Source organism: Centrocercus urophasianus, unplaced genomic scaffold (assembly GCF_019232065.1).
Source record: "Centrocercus urophasianus isolate 14NV4802_14NV808 unplaced genomic scaffold, USGS_Curo_1.0 seq_22, whole genome shotgun sequence".
Taxonomy (NCBI): domain Eukaryota; kingdom Metazoa; phylum Chordata; class Aves; order Galliformes; family Phasianidae; genus Centrocercus; species Centrocercus urophasianus.
Window position 1 is genome coordinate 2025143 of NW_024884778.1, and position 21522 is coordinate 2046664.

Below are 21522 nucleotides of genomic sequence, written 5' to 3' on the forward strand. Positions count from 1 at the left end.
TCTACGTAAGCATGGTTTATTGGTGGTGATTAATAAAATAATGGCAATCTGTAGCTCCTGAGGGCTGACACAACAGTTAGCTACCAGCACCGTTCTGCTGGAGTCGGTTGAGTTACAGCCTAAGACTGCAGTCCAAACAACGCCACTAAATTAGCTGCCATTAAAAAATAACTGCTAGCACTTTTACTATTTCAGACTTCATTATCCTTTTTTAATTTGAATGTTCTCCTCATGTAACCCTCAGGGCTTAAAATGCTAGCAGTGTCATAGGCATACTATTTCACAGTACAGGTGGCTCAATAAAGCATGACACTAGGCTGGGCTTGTGAGAGTGAACCTACTTGGGGAATATCTGTACTGTGGGGTTATATGATATATTTTTTTAATCTACCTATGAACAAAATTAGTGAGAAATTTCTTGAAAAATGGAGAGACCAGTACAAAACAGCTTGCCTGCTCCCTGAAGGGGCCCATGCCCTATGTTTTGCCTTTCTTTGCCTGCAGGGAATCATTGCAGCCTGTGTAACAGCCTCACTTACCAAGAAGGAAACCAAACCATCCATCTCCCCTGCTGCTGGTTCCCACCTGGCTCCATGCTACAGAAGCACCATCAAAGTCCTCTTACTTCTGTCACCAATTTCATTATACTCAAAATCTATCTCATGCTGGTTGGGAAAACCAGTCCCTGGGTTTCTCATTAGCTTCTCCCCCAGCCTTCAGGGCTCTCCCTGCCTGCAGCTGTTCTCATGCCCTGGGGACAGAAGGGGCCAAGAAGATGCTTTTATGCGCCCATATACCACTCTTACACCTTCTTTATGGAGTGTTTTGGTGTTCCACTCTAACCCCTGTGAGCATGCTGGCTCTGGTGGGTTCTCCAGCCCCACTCCCTTGGTCTCATCCCAGCAATTCTATCCCCCAGTACCACATCCTCCAGCAGCACTGCCCTGCTCCAACACCTGGCTGGCTGGGAATTCAGCCTCCTTGCACATGTGACCAGAATTGCAAAACTGAGGAAGGGAAAGCACAGAACTCTAAGATAAATGGGGTGCATCTGGTAGGTCTGCTCCAAACTCCCTGAATTTGCTCGCCTAGCACTTGCTCAGCAGTTAGCAAAGGTCTGCATCACCTTGGCTGAGCAGGAGGGTGTGCAGCATCCTGCAGTCAGGTACTAAACTGGTACCATCAGAGTATCAGATCCAGCCCCAGACAGCAGCCAGTCACCATGTCACCTGTCCTGCTTCTTTCCCCTCTCTCAAGACTACAGAAAGCACCACAAGTCTCTTATTTACTGTGACATTAATGCCTCCAGAGGGCAGGTCATTCTCCCCCAGCACAACAGTGCACCAACTGCACCCAGCTTCCCCTCAGCCTCTTCTTGCAGTGCTGGATTAGCTGCACCTGCGCTTCTGGGGAGGGGGGGTATTCATTTAGGAGGTTGGGTGATGGGGGAGTTCAGATAATCTCTTCTATTGATCTTCTGCATCTCTAAAATGAATTGATGGAAATGTTTTCACTGCAGACCAATAAAATATTTCCATGGAAAGCACTGGATGAAAAGAGAAGTGATTATTGAAAATTCGGTCCTCAGAAATATCCTACCCATAAGCAGGGACTGTCATTAGTCTAATGTATGTTTTATAATTAGTCAAATGCTTTTAGTATTGTGCAGGTGACAGCACTGAAAAGCAGCACTGTGTCATGCTGCACATCTCATATTTGATTTGTATGGGTTTAGCCTCACAACACTGTTAATAACAGTGAATGATGGAAACACAAATACCGGTAATAGCTGAAAATAATTTGGAAACAGCTAAACAAAGGAAGCACTGGTTTGTTGTTGCAGTCTGGAGAGGATTTTTTGAAGCAAGAGCTGTGTGTGCTATGGTCCACATTCGGGACCAGATCCATAGGTCCTGAGGCCCTGTTTTGTGCTGGAAAGGCACAGTCCACCCCATTTCCCCTCCATGGACCTGGGCAGGCAGTAAGATAATGAACATCACCCAACCCGGTTGCCAGAGCCCTGTTGTGACAACAGCAGAGATTGCATCGCTGTGATTTACTCCCTGCGTGCCCGCTGTGTTTACAGGAACAGATTTCATTCTTCCACGCGCGATTTATACTTAACTGCAAAAGAATTCTGCAGAAGATCTATCAAAAGTAACAGCAGACATCATATTTTTAGAGAAGATAGTAATTCCTACTTGCACCAGCAGCGGAACTGCAGCAGGTTAGCACAAGGCACAGCAGGGTGTGCAGCTGGGGGCCAGCAGCAGCGCTTTCCCTCTCGCTGACTCCTCCAACTCTGCTCACTGATGCTATTCACTGAACCTCACTCATGCCTCAGGACTGCTGCGGGAGGCAGGTCCCAGGATGTGACATTTGGGTGGATTTTGGGGAGAGGGATGGAAAGATCACCTTGATCAGAACCGAGTGGCAGATCCCAAGCCCTCAAAGTTGAATGAGATCAGCACCATTTTAGCTTTAAGCTTTTACTCATTATCTTAGGGCCTGTTTCAACAAACTAATTCCACAAAGCTCTATAAGTTAAAAAAGAGAGAGAAAATTAAATCATGATATTTGCCATATTTTGAAACTGAGAGGGCTTTGGGAACTGTGCCTGGTCAGACTGAGTCATTCTGCAGCACAGCACTGAGTTTTGTCACCCACTTGGATTGGCACTGAATGTTCAGTTACTGCTCCATGTTAGCATCCTTGTGACTTCTGACTTAAACTTTCACAGGGAGGTTTGTCTGTTTATGGCTCTTACAATTTGTGTCCTCAGTGACAAGCATGGGAGGGTTGGAGGTTTTTGCATTAAACTTGGCTTGTGAGTGGCTTCACAGGGCAGACGTGGCCAAGCTTCTCTGTATGACAAAGCCCCTGCACGGTCCCAGGGCTGTATTACTCTTGTCTCACAGAACTGTGTGCTTTCAGAGCAATATTTTTTGCTGTTAGCTTCTTCAGTTGCAAGACTGAAACTCTCCTTCTCTTGCACTGAGCCTGATGAAACAGGCAGACCCTCTCTTTCCTTCAAGCTTGGATGCTGACTGTCTGGTTGCTGCATTTGGAGGCCTGCCTTTGGCTGCACTGCCTGTACACATCTGAGAGCAGATCCAAAAGCATGGTTTGCTTCTTTGTGGCTGTGACCGAGGTCACTTTCCAAAGCTCTATTAAAAAAATGAAAATCCTGTAACGAAGCCTTTGGAAGAGCTGGTTTCCCTTTCCTATTCCCTTCTGCAAAAGGATGATAAATACTGTACTAAAGAGTTCTGTGGTATTAATCTGGCTTGGAAAAGATCCTGATTCAAACTTTCTTCTTGCTTAATGCAGATGAAAATTTGAAGCACTATTCATTGTTTTCATCTCTTCTGTGCTGACTTCGGGCCCCAGCCTCTGTCATGGCCCCAAACACTTTTTTCCACAGCAGAGCTTGGAGCCTGACAAATTAGACTTGATGCAAAAACATCCTCCAAAATGGGGCTGTTTGGTGCCAGCAGATGCCTTCACGATGCCTCCTATGATGCTGATGTGGTTGATTGAAGCTCAGTGGTTTGGACATCCCCAACACCTTCCTGCCATTTCTTCAGCCCTTACCATCTCACAAACCTTAGTTTGTTCCTTCCACCGTGGCAAGGAGAACTGAACGTGGGGCAACATCAGTGCTCAGTGTGACAGGGCCATGGCATCTCCAAATTCCCCAAGTTCTGGATCTTGCTTTTTTCCCACACATGCTGCTTTTTGGTGCTAAATGAATTTCATTCACTGGAAAATCATTATTTCTTCTCCCTCTTCTCTTTGCTTATTTAATTCTGTAAAGCAATCTACAAGAAAAGAACAATCTCTGAAGGGTATATGTAAGGTCACCTCTGATGTAGGATATCCAGTGCTGAAGACAGGGAAAGAGCACTCCATCTAAGACAGGGCACAGATGTGTCATGGGGTGCAGGGAGGAGAAGAAAAGATGTTTACTTAGGCTTTCCTTACATGGAAGAGAACAGAGAAAGGGCAAGCACATGCAGGAAAATATAAGGCTGTTCAGGGCATAATTTATCTTAGTCAAGTATCAATGGAAATGGCCTTTATTTGAAAAGCAGCCTAATTACTGAAATTACTGCTGCTGAAGTCCCACCACACAGCAAAGGAATCTATACGTTCTCCACCATTAGAATGTTTTGCACATTTTCATATAGGTTTAAAATAGCAATATTGATCAGGCAATTACCAGATTAAAAACAGCAGCAAAGCCCAGGAAAACAAGCAGAATTTCTGTCTGCCCAAAAGCATCTGAAACGTGTGTGTGTGTGTGTGTGTGTGTGTGTGTGTGTGTGTTTCCATGTAGTTGAAAATTAAACCCAATCACATCTCAAGTTCCAGCAGGTTTATTTTTCTAATGGGGGAAGAAAACTCCTTGAAAAGAGAAAAGCCTCCCTGATGCTGTTCAAAAGGCTTGAGGCAGTTTCTACCCCATTTATTCTTTTGGATTTTTCTCAGCCCCATCTGCTTATTTTCTGTTGAGCAATCATAGCAGAGCAGATAGCCAGGCTATAAAGATCTGAGAGCAGGTGGGACTGGGAGATAATTTGTGAGGCACAATGTGATGTTCTCTGAATGTAGCACCCAATTTGGTGACTCGGACTCATAACCTAATTAGTCTGCTTTTATTTATTTATTTTAAAATAGATATACTTTGTGTGCCGGGGAAACGTTTGTCTGTGATTAGATGCTGAAAGGGGATCACTGAGATACTCTGCTGAGGACCATAGTTTTCTGCCAGCTTACCTCTATTTCAAAGCACCACAGCTTACACTCGCCCACAGAAGCCAAAAGCAACCTTAAATTCCTCTCTGCTCCCTGCAACCATTTACTGAGTGTCATCTGTGTGCCGCATGCTGTTAGATGGGATGGCAGAGCATGGCAGAGCCATCGTGGGCCCCTCTGGTGGCATCTGTCAACAGCAGCTCAGATAAATGCAGAAGTAGGTTTGCATCTGTGGGTGTCCGTATAGAAATATATGCACACAAGTATATAGAAATATATTTAATTTGGGAAGTCATGGTTGGAGGGTGTTCATTTGCATTGCATTCTACTTTTAAAGCCAGTTTATTTACTACACTTTTAAGGTGAAAAACACTAAGCACGCCTCATTTTATCTTAGGATTCTCATAAAATTGGCACCTTAATTACTTCAACTGAATCAGTGAACAGCTGTGCTGCTTTTGCCTTTACTAGAGCCATTGGTGTGGTATGAAAATTTAATACTCCTATTTCTTTTATCTTAATTGTGCGTAATGAGCTACTTGCATAATGAACAAGCAAATTCCAATATCCCGTCCATGTTTTCCCCAGCAAGACAATATAATGTCAAGTGAAACTGTCTTTCTCAATAATTGAATGAGTTTAAGACTGATAATATGTGATGCAGTCTATAAAAGTGCCCACATGATTCCCTCCACGGGTACTGGTGGAGAGGTTATTTAATTCATTTATTTATTAACAAATGTTTCCCCCTTAGGCAAAGGTAGTCCCAATTAAGGGCCACATTTTCAAATGATAAAAAAGTATGTATTCTAATAGACACTAATTGGCAAGTATGTACTTTAAAGATAATCATAAATTATAATATCTCATAGCAAGTAATGCCACTTCTATTAGCATCTCTGCAACGCAAGGCAATTTCCCTATTAACCAGGTTTACATTTTACAATGTTGAGAATGCCAAATGCAAATACCCTGCAGGCCAGCAGTAAAGCAGCGTCTCTGTGAGCTAACCAGTGGGTAGTTAGAGGCAGCAACTAATTACTGCTTTTCCTGAATCCACAGTTGATGAGCAGGGTAGTCTCCTGATCCAAACAGTTATTGACAGATCAAGCACCAGCCAAAAGAACACCAGAGAAAGACGGGCAGAAAGTCTTTCTACGCAAAGAATTTTAGAGATGAGTATCTATAAATGTGAGGGATTGGGGAAAAAAAAGTATTTTGAGCAAAGAGAGAAGTAACAGAATAGAAAAAATAAGCCCCAGTCATACTGCTTCAAGACGACAGACCCAGCAGGCTTTTTATATACAGATCTTGAAAAGCTCCTTAAAACTTTACAGAACTGGGAACTCACAAAGTGACCAAGCTGAATGCTGGAGATCTGCTTCCCTGTAACACAAAATCATAACTTGTCAAGTCAGGTGAGCCACTGAGCATGCTTGCACCTAGTACTTAACAGGAATGATCTGCCTGGTGCCATCTGACATCCCAGCAAAACAGATGGCTGTGGGATGCGTTGCCATCCTTGGGAATGTTTGGGGTGGTACATTGAGAAGCGGGCCATCAACAGACATTGCTTGAGTGCCTCATGTTGGTGAAAGCTCCCTTTGGAATTCAGAATCTTACAATGCAGCAAATAATCAGCATATATGTACACTGAAGATCTTGGTAAATGAGAACACAGGTCTGTGTTTTCCAATTCAACCAACACATTTCCTACTTTCCCACCCAATTTCCATATCGTCGTTCTCTCTACTCAGAGGTGCATCAATTTTATTTAATACTTTCCATCCATCAACCTCAAAGCTTTTCTCAAATTGAATTGAACACGTGGCCAGAAAGCAAACTGGCCAGCCTGGGGCATCCCCTCCTTGCAGCAGGTCCTTGGGCACTGTGCCCATACTAACAGCTTGGACTACTGCACTGCTCCCCAGCTGCTGCTGCTCTATAGCAGCCAACAGTCCCACAGCAGTGGCTGCTGGAAGAGGGTACAGCACCTCTCAGTGAGAAAGAAGAGCAGTCAGTACAAATGACTGTCCTTTTTTTTTTTCCATACTTCATTTTCTGAATGGGAAAACCATCACGTGGACTTGCACACTTTTTCACCCAATGGCATCATACAACAGTTAATCAATTTTCTGTGGCCTTTGCACACACATAAAAAAAATCTCCAAACCATAGCTCCTGGATATCTTATCTCTCTTTACTCATTTTTTGTTTTGCCCCAGAATATCAGCAATGATTTCCATATATATATATATAATTACAAAGCAGTGTGAAAAAGATTAGATCAATCTTACGTTTAATTCTTCATGGCCGCTGGATCACAAAGACTGGAGCCAAGCTACAAGACAGAGCCGTGCTCTTCCCCAGGTAGCTGTGCAGCTGATTTTATACCAGCACAGTGGATGAGACTGTGTGGGATTGTGTCACACTCTGGTACAGACAAACGACCTGTGGTGTTACAGGATTTGTGCCGCTTTGGCTTTAATTAATCTCTCATACAAGCAAAGGCAAACAAGAACGAACGCTCTCCTTTAGAAAGGAATATTATTACAGTAATTAAACACAGATTAATACATTTCATAGCGTATGGTTTTGTGGGTGACATGGGCACTATTTTTACAGCTGTTCTGTAGAGGAAGAATAAGTTTCTCTTCATTAAAGACTAATAAGTAACATTACATTTAAGAGCTTGCGTTAGATATGCTTCTTTGAATTTAATGATGGGGCAATGAGGCCTTTAATTAAACAGCCAAAAATTTCTACTGGGAGAAACAAAAACAAATTTACCTACAGGTTTTCTTCCCAATACAAAAATAAACCAGAACCCATCTGGTAGATAATCAATGGTTTTCTCCATAGAACTAAGTCTCACACCACATTGTCTTTAAAAACATGTTTTTTGTTCCTGAAATCCATATAATATATGGAAGAAACTGATCATCAGTTGTAGAGTTACACTCAATAATGCCTGTGTCACATCTTTACACAAAATTTTAAGATGAAGAGGTGATAGGAAAACACATCTGTTCAGACACTTTCAGTGCACACCCTGCTCTCTGACACAGATCGGTGACTTGCTGTAAGCACTATTCTGGCATATTTTCTATTAATATTTTTCATTTGAATTTCATTCATTCAATTAGAGTCCTTGCAGATAGGCCGTAAGTGTCATCAGAATTGCAGAAGAGGCTAAAATTGGCTGTGACCATATCATGGTAACCACAGACTTCTGTGATGGACTTGACATTTGTAATAACCACCAAGTTGTGTGGGTTTCATTATTCTTTCCTTATAAAATTTTCAATTTCAAAATAAAATTAGCAAAGTTTTCTATATGCTTGAGCACAAACAAGGAAAGAAAAATATCATCAAATAGAAAATATACTTATTTCATAACTTGGGTTGGTGTCAGCTGTTATTCCTTAAAAACAGCACTGCGACAAACTGCACTGAAGTATAATTTGGGAGCTTCTTGGATCTGTCAATAAGTGACAGCTCAGAAAGCCTGCAGAGGAAGTTTGTCTCCTGGACACAAATGGTGAGCAGACCCACTCCACCTCATCCCACTGTATTCTTCCATTAACTGAAGTGGGATCCCACTGCCTGCTTATTTTTATAGCATTAAAGTTTAAGGAAAACACGACAGACACGATTCCATTTTCTACCACAGCTCCCTTTAGCAGAACAGCCCATCAGTTGAGATACAAATGCCTCTATTAATTCCTGTGTTGATTAGTGGAATAATGCTAAGCTTTGAGTGGCAGCCTACTCTTCTGGTAGGTGAGTTCACCTGTGCTGTATCCTCTTGTACACAAACGCGAGAGCTTACTAAATATGTTCAGGTGTGAAAGATTGAATGAAAGTGCACAGATATTTCTCTCTAATGAGAAATGAGATGGGATTCTTCTTCAGCTGTGGTCCCAGACCTTAATTCTTGTGCACACTTAGGGGGTAGTACATTGTGTGTATTAGCATACTGACACAAAGCCTTGATTTTGCTCAATATTGATTAGTCAGTATCAGTCAAGATTAGTCACTGAAGGAGTCTGACATTTGAAAATCTGACCACTCTCTTTGAAAATCTGATTTCTTCATTTGAATATCTTTCTCTCTCTCCCCAGACACCCCTGACCCTGCCTCTGGGTTTGAATGGCTTGAAGAACACCTGAGTTCTTGTTTTTCTACTCTGGATGTTGTTCAGTGAGGAAACGAAGAAAGAAAGCAGCACCATCAGCCAGCACCAAAGTACGTTATCATGTAGACAAGCATTCACAGCTCACTGTTCCATCTGCTCTACCAGCAAATATCACTTTTTATAATTCTATCGTCAATTAGAAAAAAAAATATGAACTTAGATGGTGCCTAAGCAATCATTTAATTTTTTAACACCACAGTTGAATTGGATTCATGCTCCTGCAACACTCAGAAAGTTACAAAGAGTACATGAATAATAAAGAGGTGCTGAAAATAGATGTGACACAGGAAAGAATCACATACTCACAAACATATTTGCACTCAAGCACTCGTAAGCTTATAGTTTCCACCCTAAAAGTGCAAATAACCATATTGAATGTTAACTTCTGGGATAGTGACAATCTCAGTGTATCGCCTCAGAGCCACGTCTCCAGCATACATATATTTATTAGGCACATTACTGAGGCTCTTCCTGAGTTAGCTTCCCAATGACTACCTGTACCCCAAAGCACTGGGACACAATTGCTCAGTCTAATAACTACATATCTGTAATAATCATGGAATGGCCTGAGTTACAAAGGCCCACAGTGCTCATCCACTTCCAACCCCCTGCTATGTGCAGGGTCACCAACCAACAGACCAGGCTGCCCAGAGCCACGTCCAACCTGGCCTTGAATGCCTGCAGGGATGGGGCATCCACAGCCTCCTGGGCAACCTGTTTCAGTTCCACTAGATATTCACCAGTATTCTTGACAGCCATTAGCCAAAACCACAACACAAATGCATTGTATTCAACTGCTGCAGTCACACCACCAAAATATTCTGCAGACGCACAGCTGCTATGTATTGGGCAGCGTGTGCAGCTATCACAAAACTAAGGATTGGCCACACTTGAAATAAAACTAATGTGTCATCTGCTAGAAGTAAATAGAATAAAAAATCATCAGTAATTGTAGATGTTTGATAGTGGTCCTAAAGTCGTGACAAAGCGTGAAATAAAGGAAGGAACCACAAAATGAAGGTTTTTTGGTTTTGGTGGTTTTTTTTTTGTTGTTGTTGTTTTTTTAGTTCTAACAGACCATCCATAAACTTTACACTTTCCTGCTTCACACCCAGATTATATACAGGTGTGATTCATCTGTGCCTTGGAACATAACAGCTGCATTTTGAGATTTCTGTGATTTTTAAAGGCCAGGCTTTGAAATGCTATGGTTATTTTTAAAAACGATACACAACCCAAGGAGAGAATGGGTGCATTATGTAGAAAGCCTGAGAAAGAGCACCTGAAAGTCTTAATAGAGGTCACCATACAAACTAGAAAAATTATTTCAACATATAAATATGTATTCCCAATACAATATGATAATACATACGCTGAATATAGCTCCCCATGAAAGCAGAGGACATCCTACGCTAAATACACACTTGCAACTCTGGAGATGTGAAGACAAACTGCTTTTACTATTGTAGCAACTGGTCTAATTTACTCTACTCAGCTTCTTAATGCTTGTGTTAATGCTGAACTGCTACATAAGTATTTCTTCCCCTATTAGTCTGTGGGACTGAAAGCTACTATAGAACCTCAAGAAGCATTGAAAGTCACCTGAACTGAAAACCATGAAACAAAGTCAAGAGCTGAAAAACACGTTTAGGATCTGAAGGCAGCTAGAGCCCTTCTGAATAAGGAAATCAGAGCAGTTCATATAAGGCATGGCTGTAACTTAGCTTCATGATGCCACTGCTGTTTTCCCCTGGACTTTCCTTGCTGCTGTGCTTTCAGGCTAAAGCAAAATTTAGCATGTATCCAATTCAAACGCAGTGGCCTCTGCTCTGGCTGCTCTCTTTAAAGATTTCAGGTCGTTCTCCCACTTGCTGTGCTTGCCAACTCATTTTCTGATTAGGAGATAGTGTGACATTTACACTCCATCGTTATCTTTTACTAGCAAACACTGTCCAACGGGACGTTCCCTGCTAAGGTAACGCTGTGCTCGCAGCTCATCTTGCCTATAGAAACATCCTGCACCTCTGCTTAAATCAACGCTAACAGAAAATCTATTGCGCTTTGCACTGTAAGCTGGGTCCAGCTCTTAGCAATAGTGATGTTAGCAGTGTTAGTGAGAATAAATCAGAGCAGAGTGCACAGACAAAGAAAACGCTGTCTGAGCCACATAGGTTATAAAACATTTTGTACTTGAAAAGAGATTAAAAACATGGTATAGCAAAACATTCAAGAGCCAATGATAATGGAAGAGTTGACTCCCCCTCATAATTCTGCCCACCTTCCCAATCAGGATTTCCATATTGGCATCTAATTATCTAGCTCTTCATTCATCTCTCCAACTTCCCATCATGGTAGAGTCAATTGAGAGACTACCATTGAAGGCAAAGTAAGAATCTCATTAACCTTACTGGCGCAGCTACACATCCATCTCTCGTGCTCTGCATTCTCTGTCAACTGCTTATATGTTGCATCTCTTTCTTTCTGATCTTGTTTTCCTGGGTTATTTAAAATGTAAAACTAAAGAGCAGCTACTCTGTCATCCTGTGCCTTCCTACGATACCTACATCAATGGTATCCTACTGGGTTAGTGCCTCTCTTACTGTGATACTGCTACTACTACTAATACTGATCATATCTTCTCAGCTTTGTCTCATATAGAAGAGGACACTTAGAAGGCAGTTGCATAATAGCAATAAACGTGAGGTATCGTATAATAGATCTTCAAAGATACATCAATATTACATTTCAAATCACTGCTGCTGGTGCAACGTTACTGCAGGGGAAACTGCTGGGGAAGAGCAACGCTCTGAAAATATCTATCATCTTTTAGTGTCTGTGTAAATGTTTTGAAGATAGGCTGTAAAACTGCATTAAGTTTACAATAAATTTTGAGGTTCCTAATCCATTACAAAGCGCCAAACTCTGGTGTTCATCCACTGAGGCACCAGAGCCCATATCGGCTGCCCTTTCTGCAAAGCTGTTATGCTTGCTTCCCTGAACAGCAGCATTGCATTTCACTTTATTTTTCTATTTCCAGTGGCTGCCCTGTGGCACGTTGGTTTGGGAGAAGCTGGAACGTCAGAAAAACATGACTGCAGAAGCTTCTTTGTCTAAAGAGAGACAAAGCCTTTGCAGACATTGTTCTCTGTGCCTTTGCAAATATGGGTAAGCACACAGAGATAGCTAATTATAAGTAAACAACTGTATATGTAAGGAAGTTTAATTTAACAGGCTCTTAAATCTGTTTCCATAATATTGTCATTTGAAGGTTGTGCCACTTAGAGCAGAGAAAGTAAGCACTGAAACCTGAGTTCTGGTGGGAGTGGGGCTAAAAATGGTAGCTCTCACCATATGGAGAATGACACCAAACAAAAGCACAGGGAAGTACGACTCAGGCACTTGTAAACACACCAGAAGTGAAAGTCGTGGTCAGATAATTGGCCATTCTGTATTTTTTGGCATCCAGTGACCTCCTGTTTTTCTTTATGACTTAAATTTGTGGAAAGCAGATATCCTGAAGTTAAGGGATGAACTCAGAAATGCAAATTAGGCATTTGCCCAAGAGAACACATTGCTGCCCTCTACACTTCATTGAAATCTCAGGTCTTTCAGAAAGCCTAAGATCTCATTATCTTGGCCACGCAAAGAGGAGCAACTTGACACAAAGCATCGAACCCCATTGGACTGCAAGCAGGTTAGCTTATCTGGAGATGCCAGCAGGTGATAAATCACTCAAAGCACCTAATAATTCTTTCTGTTTCTGCTCTCAGCAAAGCACAAGGGCTAAACCCAGCCCCCATGTCCTAACCGACTCAGTACTAATCAAGTAGCAGAGATCTTCTACCAGCTTTCTCTCACCTGATGCTGACAGATGAGCACTTTTTCCAAAAAAGAATAACAAAAAAAAAAACCCTCCAATTTCTACAAGTCATTTTTTCCTGGCATGCTGAAAGTCTCCCTATAAATCTGATTTTTTCACAGAACAGATCTTCCAGTTCAAAACAGAACCAGAGCTCTATAATGTAAAGCTGATGGTGGGTTCATTTCTGTTTCTAAGTAGTACTGGGTTTGATAACGATTAAAATTGTATTTAATTAGTGTCAGCTTTGTTCCTATGATGTAGATAGAACGAACTTCTGACAGATATCGGTGGATCTGTAATGAATATCAATCTGCATCCTGCAACGCCTTTTGGATTTAAAGTCTTTCTGGAAAAGCACAGAAGGAGGAAAGCAATCAGTCATGCCACTCACAGCAGTCTGAGCTTTTAACAAGTGGATGCTAGATCAGTACTGAGATTCAGCCGTGAGTCTAACCAAATTGTGCATAAATAGCTTCATCTATCCAATGCATCAGAAATAGTTAACAGTGAGAAATCACATATGCTCACATATTCACCTCTGCAAATTGCTAGATATGCATCATGAAGTGTATTTGTTTTCTGGGTAACGTTAATGTGAAATCAACTAAAAAAAAAAAAACAAGGTAATCATAATAATAATAAAAAAAAAAATTCAATGGAATGATTCATGCCTGTACTGAAGTTATTTACAAGTGGGCAGGGGAAACAGCTATTCACCCTGTGAAGGAGCCTTGGCTGAGTGGGCACATAGCAGAAACTGAAGGAGCACATCTTGGATGTCACCATAGATGGCAGCCACCGCCACAGTTCCCAGCACACCTCAGGGCTGGGGGCACCTGGGAGCTCCCCGCTGAGTGGTTTGCTGCTTTCTATAGGAAAGCAATTGATTTAAAAACTGATATCTGAAGTGAAGCAGAGAACCACAGGCATTGTAATGATAAAAGATTCGTTAAAATGTCCAGTGCCAAATAAAGCTCCACTGTTGTGGACAGCATCGCTGCCATTGGAAAGTATAAGAATACTTCCATATTGTTTCCTATCATTCATTACAAACCCTGTCCAAACAGAACATTCTTGGTCAGAAAGGAAATTTTAAAAATCATATTAATAAAACAGCTATTTATGTGCTAAGACTTGTCTTTCTTTAATCCTGTTTTAAGAAATGAAATTAAGCATGCAATGAAATGAAACAAGGGCCCTACTGACAGTTATAGACATCCACACAATTTAGATTTTATAGTCAAATTAGATACCAACTCATAGTTTGGAGTACAAAGTAAAGCTAATAAATATAGGCTGCTCCATCGGTTGACTTTGCAGAAAACTTTTGCTGTTGCTTCATCTCTTTTGATACTTCTGAAGTTAAAGAGAGAGGCTTTCTTCCCTTACAACAGACAAACAGACCTTTCAACCTCATGCTGTTGTTTACTTCTATATCTTAACCTAAACGCACCTGAAAACTTGAAGGCTAGAGAATGAGAAGCCTGCATTGCTTTTGAAGGCACCTCTTTCCTCAGCTGTGGCTGAGTCAAGATGGGAAGAACCAAGGCTAACAGCTGCATTGAAACAGGAGGCTGGAACTAACAAATGGAAGGAGAAACTGAAGACGACAGAACAATTAAGTTATAAAGCAGGGGAACTAAGGGTAATTAGGGGTGGAAATGTGAAAAATGACTGTGTGGTCATTGAACAACTAACATATTTCGCACCCTCGCAGTCAAACGCTGCGTGCTGGTGGTAAAGATGGTTAGTTGTAGGTCTAGGGGTTTGTAGTGATGTAATAGATGTGTTTGAACACACATCTCCATTCTTCCTGGGATAATCAATCAAGACTGGAGGGTAAGCAAGTCTCTTTCTGAAGACAGCACAGATTTTCCACTTCCTATTCCATTTTGCAGACTAGATACCATCTACTTATTCTGAAGTCCATAAAAATCATTGGGAAGTTTCCTAGAACATTCATGGAATGTTAGACTGCTCTTGTGAAGAAGGGCTTGGTTTTGCAAGGTGCGATTCCCTGAATTTTGCAACTCAGATTTTTTTTTGCTTAATTCAGTGAGCAGTTTTGCACTTGTAGCTCTGTCCAAAGCCCACTGAAATTAATAAGAAGCTTTCTGTTGACCTTAGCGGACTTTGCATTGTGCTCTGCGCAAAAAACAGTTCACTGGCTTAACCAAGAAATATTTATGAAGCGAAAGCCAAAGGAAGCTTAGGAAAGAGAAACCTTCCATTTCACATACTATCCATTTTAGTGCCAAAAATATAATAAAAAATTCCTGCAACATTTTTCTCTTTACCATCTTCTTCTCTACAGGCTTCATGAACCTCATCTAAAAGGTGCTCGAGGTAAAAAGTAGTGTCGTTCTGATGAATGCCAGCCCTCTGACATGAGGAAGAAGCCTTTTATTCTCTGACAATGTCCCTGCCAACCTAAACGGAGGATGTAGGCAGAAAGCGTTGGGGAAACCCTGATGCTGATGAACCAGAGCTCCCTGCTGAGAGCAGCCTGATGATACCCACCATCTAAACAGTCTAGTAACTTTCCAGCAGGTAGAAGAATCAGGTTTGCCTTTTTGTATGATTTTAAAAGGCTAAAGCCTGAATCTCACTCTTCACAGAAGGACTGAATCTGTCCTGTGTACAACTCCTTCCCACATCTTCACTCTTAAACTTTAAGCAGCAATTCTTTTATTGCTTGTTGGAGGGACAACACAGCAAGCTGTTACCACTGACTAAGCATTGCTTGCTGTGCTGGGAGCTTCTAAGGGGGAAAGACACTGCATTCTCAGGGGCTGGGGATCTGCTTTTGGAGGGCTATGTTGTCTCATAAATCAAAAGAACTCCCTTTTAATTAAACATTTCCAGTCCTTTATGTTTCTGATTAATTGGAAATGATGCTAGAATGACACTTGCCATAATTTCGTATTGCATATCTGCATTACACGAACGTTGATGACATACAGAGCATTATGGTAAGAGTCACAATAATAGAACATATGACTCAGTATAGTAAAATCCCAACACCATTTACTTCTTTTCTTGTTGTTACTAGTTACATTTTTTTTCCTGCAATTTTATTACCTCTATCCCTATATAAAATGAATTGCAACAGCTGTATATGCCTGATCATTTCTATGAATGCAGAGCCTAAGAGACTTCATATCAAACTGGGGAGTCATTATGGCAGACACTGAATAAACTTATTTTCTCATTAGGAGAACCTTACGTGTAAAGTCCAGCTGGAGGTGAAATCACTGCTTCCATTCCACATGCACATTGTTTTTACCTACTGATAGCAGATAACATAAATAAGAATGATTGTTCCCCCCCTCCATAATAAGTGAGAGGCTGTCCCAGCCTGAAAGGTTTTCACTCTGAGAAGATCACATGTGGAAAACAGAAGTGCAAAAAAATCATCGAGGTAAACTTTCCAAAATATCAACACATCCCTGCAATCTCAGATGGGCTTTCTATAGAAAACGTGGAAAAATTGCTTTTGTGAGCACTGGCAACTGGAAATAACTCCATTCTTCCTTTCTGGTCAACAAGAAATTACTGTTCAAGAACTTCAGATAACCAGAACTGCCTCTGTGTGCAGTTCCACATCCAGGACTCTTCTGTCCAACCTGTGTGTCTGGGGGCTGCATTACCACATAGAAGAGAGGTTTGATGTCACTCAAGGAGTGTGGGATTTCTCTCAGCCCGTGAGGCGGAGTGCATATTAGAGTCTGTTACTAAATATTTTGTCTGGTCTATCTGTGTTTCTCATTTCATCCCTAGTTTGGTAACATGTCATATATACTATATTATTGCTGACTTTAAAGCACAGAACAAGATCAAGCCTTGAAAGGACAATTTCTTTCTGGAAAGTGGAAAATTGACAGGAGAAATCACTTCTGCTTTCAGACACAGTGGCAGAAGCAGATGCTGAGTGCAGACTGTGCAAGGATAGCAATGCAGGAATGACTGAAAGGGGAATTAAGATAGGAATCACACAATCTGGAGAATTTTAGAAGCAGGAAATGCAGACTGCCCAGCTACTGCTCAAACACAAACCGGAGCAGACAAGGTGAAGGAGGAAAAAGACCAAGCTGTGTACTTTAATCACTTTATGTGAAGAGAGCTTACTACATAAGTGCCCACGCTGTAGATATTTAGAAAGTAGATGATTAAGAAGAGATAAGAGTGTAAAAAAATTAAACAGAAGTGTCACTGGTGTGCAACTGTTTGTCACGGCACAATGGGGTGAGAGGACAATTTGCATGAAGTAATGAATCAAAACTTCAAAGTCAAGAAAAAACAAAAAACAAGAAGAAAACAATTGCAGCCATCAAGAAATGGTCATGAGAAGAGTTTGACAACACACATCAGAATTTTTAAATCTGAGGGTGTTGGCTTAGTTGACACTTGGCTGAACTTCAGTTATTGGATGTTCCAAAGGTTTGGATGCAGTCCCTGTGTGCGTGCATTGCTCTTTCTCTTGCTGTCAGACCCAGGAAGCACAGACAGTTTCATCTGAGGCAAGAAGGAAACATCTGATCACCGTTTGGTGGATCACAGGGATGGCTGAGAAGGAAAGGCTCACTGTCCTGCTCTGTGTCAGCTGGTAGGATCTGATAGTAACAATTTGGAGGAGGCAGCAGCTCACCCCAGCACGTTCACCTCATCTGGAGGCTCAGCTCTTCATTTACAAAGGTGATATTAAACTGGGTTTCTATTAACCAGAATGACATTGTCTATTTAATTTACAGAAAATAACTGCAGATCTCCCAACCTGTTCCTCTCAATGAGCCTCCTGTCCTAAGCTCAACATCCATACCCAGCAGAGATCTGCAGAATTGACCACATAGAGCAGATGGCAGAATTTCAGCTCAACCTCAGGCAAATCAGTCAGATTCTAGTGAAACTGGGTTAGCATGAGCACCTGGCCATGGCTCAAGAGCATCTATTAAGTCTAAGAGTCTGTACCTGAGGCTGGTGCCAGTCCAGAGCATGAGATTGAGAACAAAACATGGGGAAAGATATTCTCTCATCTTGCTTGTTAAACGTACCTTAATTAGCTTACTTCTCCACACCCCAAAATCACAGCACCCAACCAAAGGCATAGGGATTTCATAACACTGGAGTATCAAACACAAAATGGCTCAGTGTGCTGAAGTTACAGGTACAGCAAAGCTTAAAAGCCTTGTAAACAGGGGGCTGGAGAAAAGTCAGCCAAGTGTTTTAAGATATTTTCCTCACAGTTCATAATAATCCTTCTAGAAACTTGAAATGTTTGCTTACCAAATATTCATTAGCTAATATTTATACAGTGCTTTGAAAATGTAAAGCACTAAATACGCACTAATTATAATTATAATTACTTCTTATTATCAAACTCTTGCTTCTCTTTGTTCTGTGTGACTGTGCCAATGAGGAGGCACAGAGGTTCCTGCCCTGGAAGCATCTTTGCTTCTTACAGGACTGAATTAAAAGCATTTGTTTCCCAAAGAAAGAAAAAAAGAGAAGAATAACAAGCAGGTGATGGGCTGCAGGTGGATAAGAGAGACAGCAAAAACACAGAGCATATCACATTCACTGGGGCTTTTTGTTATATTTGTCTCCACAAGCCTGATCCAATGGGGTCCATATATCACGCTCTGTCTGGAAGACAGGCAGCAGGATTAATGCCTTGTTTTCCAAGGGACAAATGATGGCCTACTGAAGGGCTGTAAGAAGCCATGCTCAGCCTGGTCCTGATGAGAGGATGGCATCACACTGTAGGATGGTGCAGAGCAGAGCCTCCACCCTAGGGTACCATCCGCACTCACTGCCTGAGAATCACTGCTTCACCAGCACCTTCACCACACAGACAGCACGCTGCATTGCAGCTGTCTGTTTCATGTAGCATAGAGAAGGGGGGAAAAAAATCCCATTCCACTAATGCTGGGCTGCTTTTCAGATTGCTTGGCACTGACACACACAGCCCTATATGCCCATCCTCCTCCTCTCATTGCCAGCCCTGCTCACTGCATCTGTGTCTGCAGGCCTTATTTCTCCTGCAGTCCCTATTCCCCCAAGTAATTCAGTGCTTTGCTCCTGCTGTCTAAAATTAAACTTGGCCATTTCCTGGCAGCCCCTGCCCTGGTTGCTGCCAGCACCACACACTACTGCTCCCCTTGTTTCTCAGGAGCTCCAATCATGTGTTTGCCACGTGCTTCCTCTAGCATGCTTGCAATGAATAAAGGACAAGTCTTCTACGTGGACACACACATGCATATCTAAGAATGAGGGCAAGGTGATGGCACTGGAAAATGAAGGCCACTGCAAGTTTGCAGGATGGAAACAGGATGGGGTGTTTTCCACATGCCAAGCAAGCCACTGAGAGCACTGGGTGTGGGTGTTACCTGCTTGTACCTATGCTCTGCTGCTAGAGCAGCATGGTAATTTCAGGAGTTGCTTTTATTCTTCCATCTTCAGATTGTGCCCTGTAGTTCCCAGAACAACATTAAACAGAGCTGCATGCATTTACACAGTGCTTTCCTTCTGTCTTGTCTAGCACAAAGTGACACAAGAGCAATGCTCTCTATAAATATCTGCTAAAAGAATCTACTAATAATTAATGCTGAGAACTCCAAAAGAGAAAGAAAACAGTGTTTCACAGCAAGAACTTTTAATGAGAATGTCATTAAGGCAATCAGCCTGCAAACCTCCCAGCGAATTGCAGGGCAACCTCAATGATCCATGAACCTGGAAGGAGTGTGTCAGCTTCTAGCCAGACATCAGCAAACACAAGTCTTCATGGATGGCAAATCTGCCCTGTGCTTTGAGAGCCCAACAGGATATGCAAGGGGAGAGGTAAATTTTGGCCCACGCATTGACTTGCAGAAAAGAGCAATGGAAACTTCTGAGCAGATATGGTCTACTGAATGGTCAGCATAGTAAGCATAGAATGGCCTGGGTTGAAAAGGAGCACAATGCTCATCCAGTTCCAACCCCCTGCTGTGTGCAGGTCACCAACCAGCAGCTCAGGCTGCCCAGAGCCACATCCAGCCTGGCCTTGAATGCCTGCAGGGATGGGGCATCCACAGCCTCCTTGGGCAACCTGTGCCAGTGCCTCACCACCCTCTGGGTGGAAAACTTCCTCCTAATATCTAACCTAAACCTCTCCTGTCTTAGTTTAAAACTATTTCCTCTTTTCCTATCACTATTCACCCTCATAAGCAGCTGTTCCCTTTTCTGTTTATATGCTCCCTTCAAATATCAACATCATGCTGGTGGTTTTGGAGACAAGGGGACCATAGACCAGAAGCAACACTATACCTGTTTAAGCACCAGTTACATGGGATGAAACTGCAAGGCAAGATTTAACATACGAGTTCAAATAGCAAACTGTCACATGGGGCCTCAGGATTCCTATACTCCCTCCTAAAACATTTTATTGTAAACAGTAAAACTGTACTGAAAATGAAGTTTTACTAATTTCAGTGTGAATACATTTGTACTCAAAGATTTTATATTTGCTATTTAATCAACTATCTGATTTCTAAGTGTTTTACAGTGTTAAATATTTGTATTAAGCATATTAAGTATTTCTGCCTTTCCAAGATGAGTGGTGGTTAGTCAAGATTAGTATTAAGCACAGTTGTTCTTTAAAAGTCAAGCATTAAGTTATGATCCCATCAGCTTTAGGGATTGAATACCTGTAAGACACGCAGAGGTAAGAGCCTGTTGATAACTTACTAGCTCAGGATTGAAGAGAAAATAAAAAAAGATTGTGGAAAAAATAAACCACGTACGTCGAGTGGCATTACATAAAATTAAATAATGATGAGTACGTGGTGTTTTGATGCTTAGGTCTGGGATGTTTTACTGCAGATTTTCAACCAAGAGAGAATTTTCAAATGAGGAGATAGGAAAAGACTTTACATCCTGTACACTTTAGAGGCTTAAGCACTATTTGCAAGAGCTTCTCTACTTCCATACAGGCAGATGCATGCTGAATCCTACACAAGACAGGTGCTGCCTTGATGACTTGTATCAGTTCTGCAGCATCCAATTCTTTCTAGTTTCTGATGCTCTCATGAAATCTTGCATTAAAGAAAGCTTTCACCTTTCAAAGTGACTTCTAATATTGATATTTCACAACTGAGGCATGCAGATTATGAACCTTCCACCATTATAGCATTAATCAAGTATTTTAAGAAGTGTGGTGGTTTTCCTGAACAGAATTGTAAGACAAATGACTTAATATGAACCTAATTAGGATAAGTTACTAAAATGAAGGTCAAATTTGTTTGGAAGAGAATAACAGAGTAAATGGGTGTAACAGATCTGGAAAATGGAGGGAGAAATCTTGACTTTTTGGATAAATGCAGTACAATTGAAAGGAGAAAACCCTTGAATATCAGCCCCAAATCACAGAAGCCTTCCTTCGCAACACAGTAGAAGTCCTGGATAACAGTCATTACAACACTCAGTGACATGTCAACTCTCCTACTATTAGTTTCCCAAAAATTCAAAAGATTATTTCTGGTCATCTTTAGTAGCTGGACAATACTTTGTCCAGAGAAGGAATGCTGCACTTGTTGTGTATAGCCTAGGAGTAATTTCTGCCTTTCCTAAGACAGCTTTCTGTTGGTGGCAGAGATGCCTGCCTTCTGTTTGAGGCTTCACTGTGGTGGTTTTTTTTTTTGTTGTTTTTAACTACTTAGACCAGTAAGTG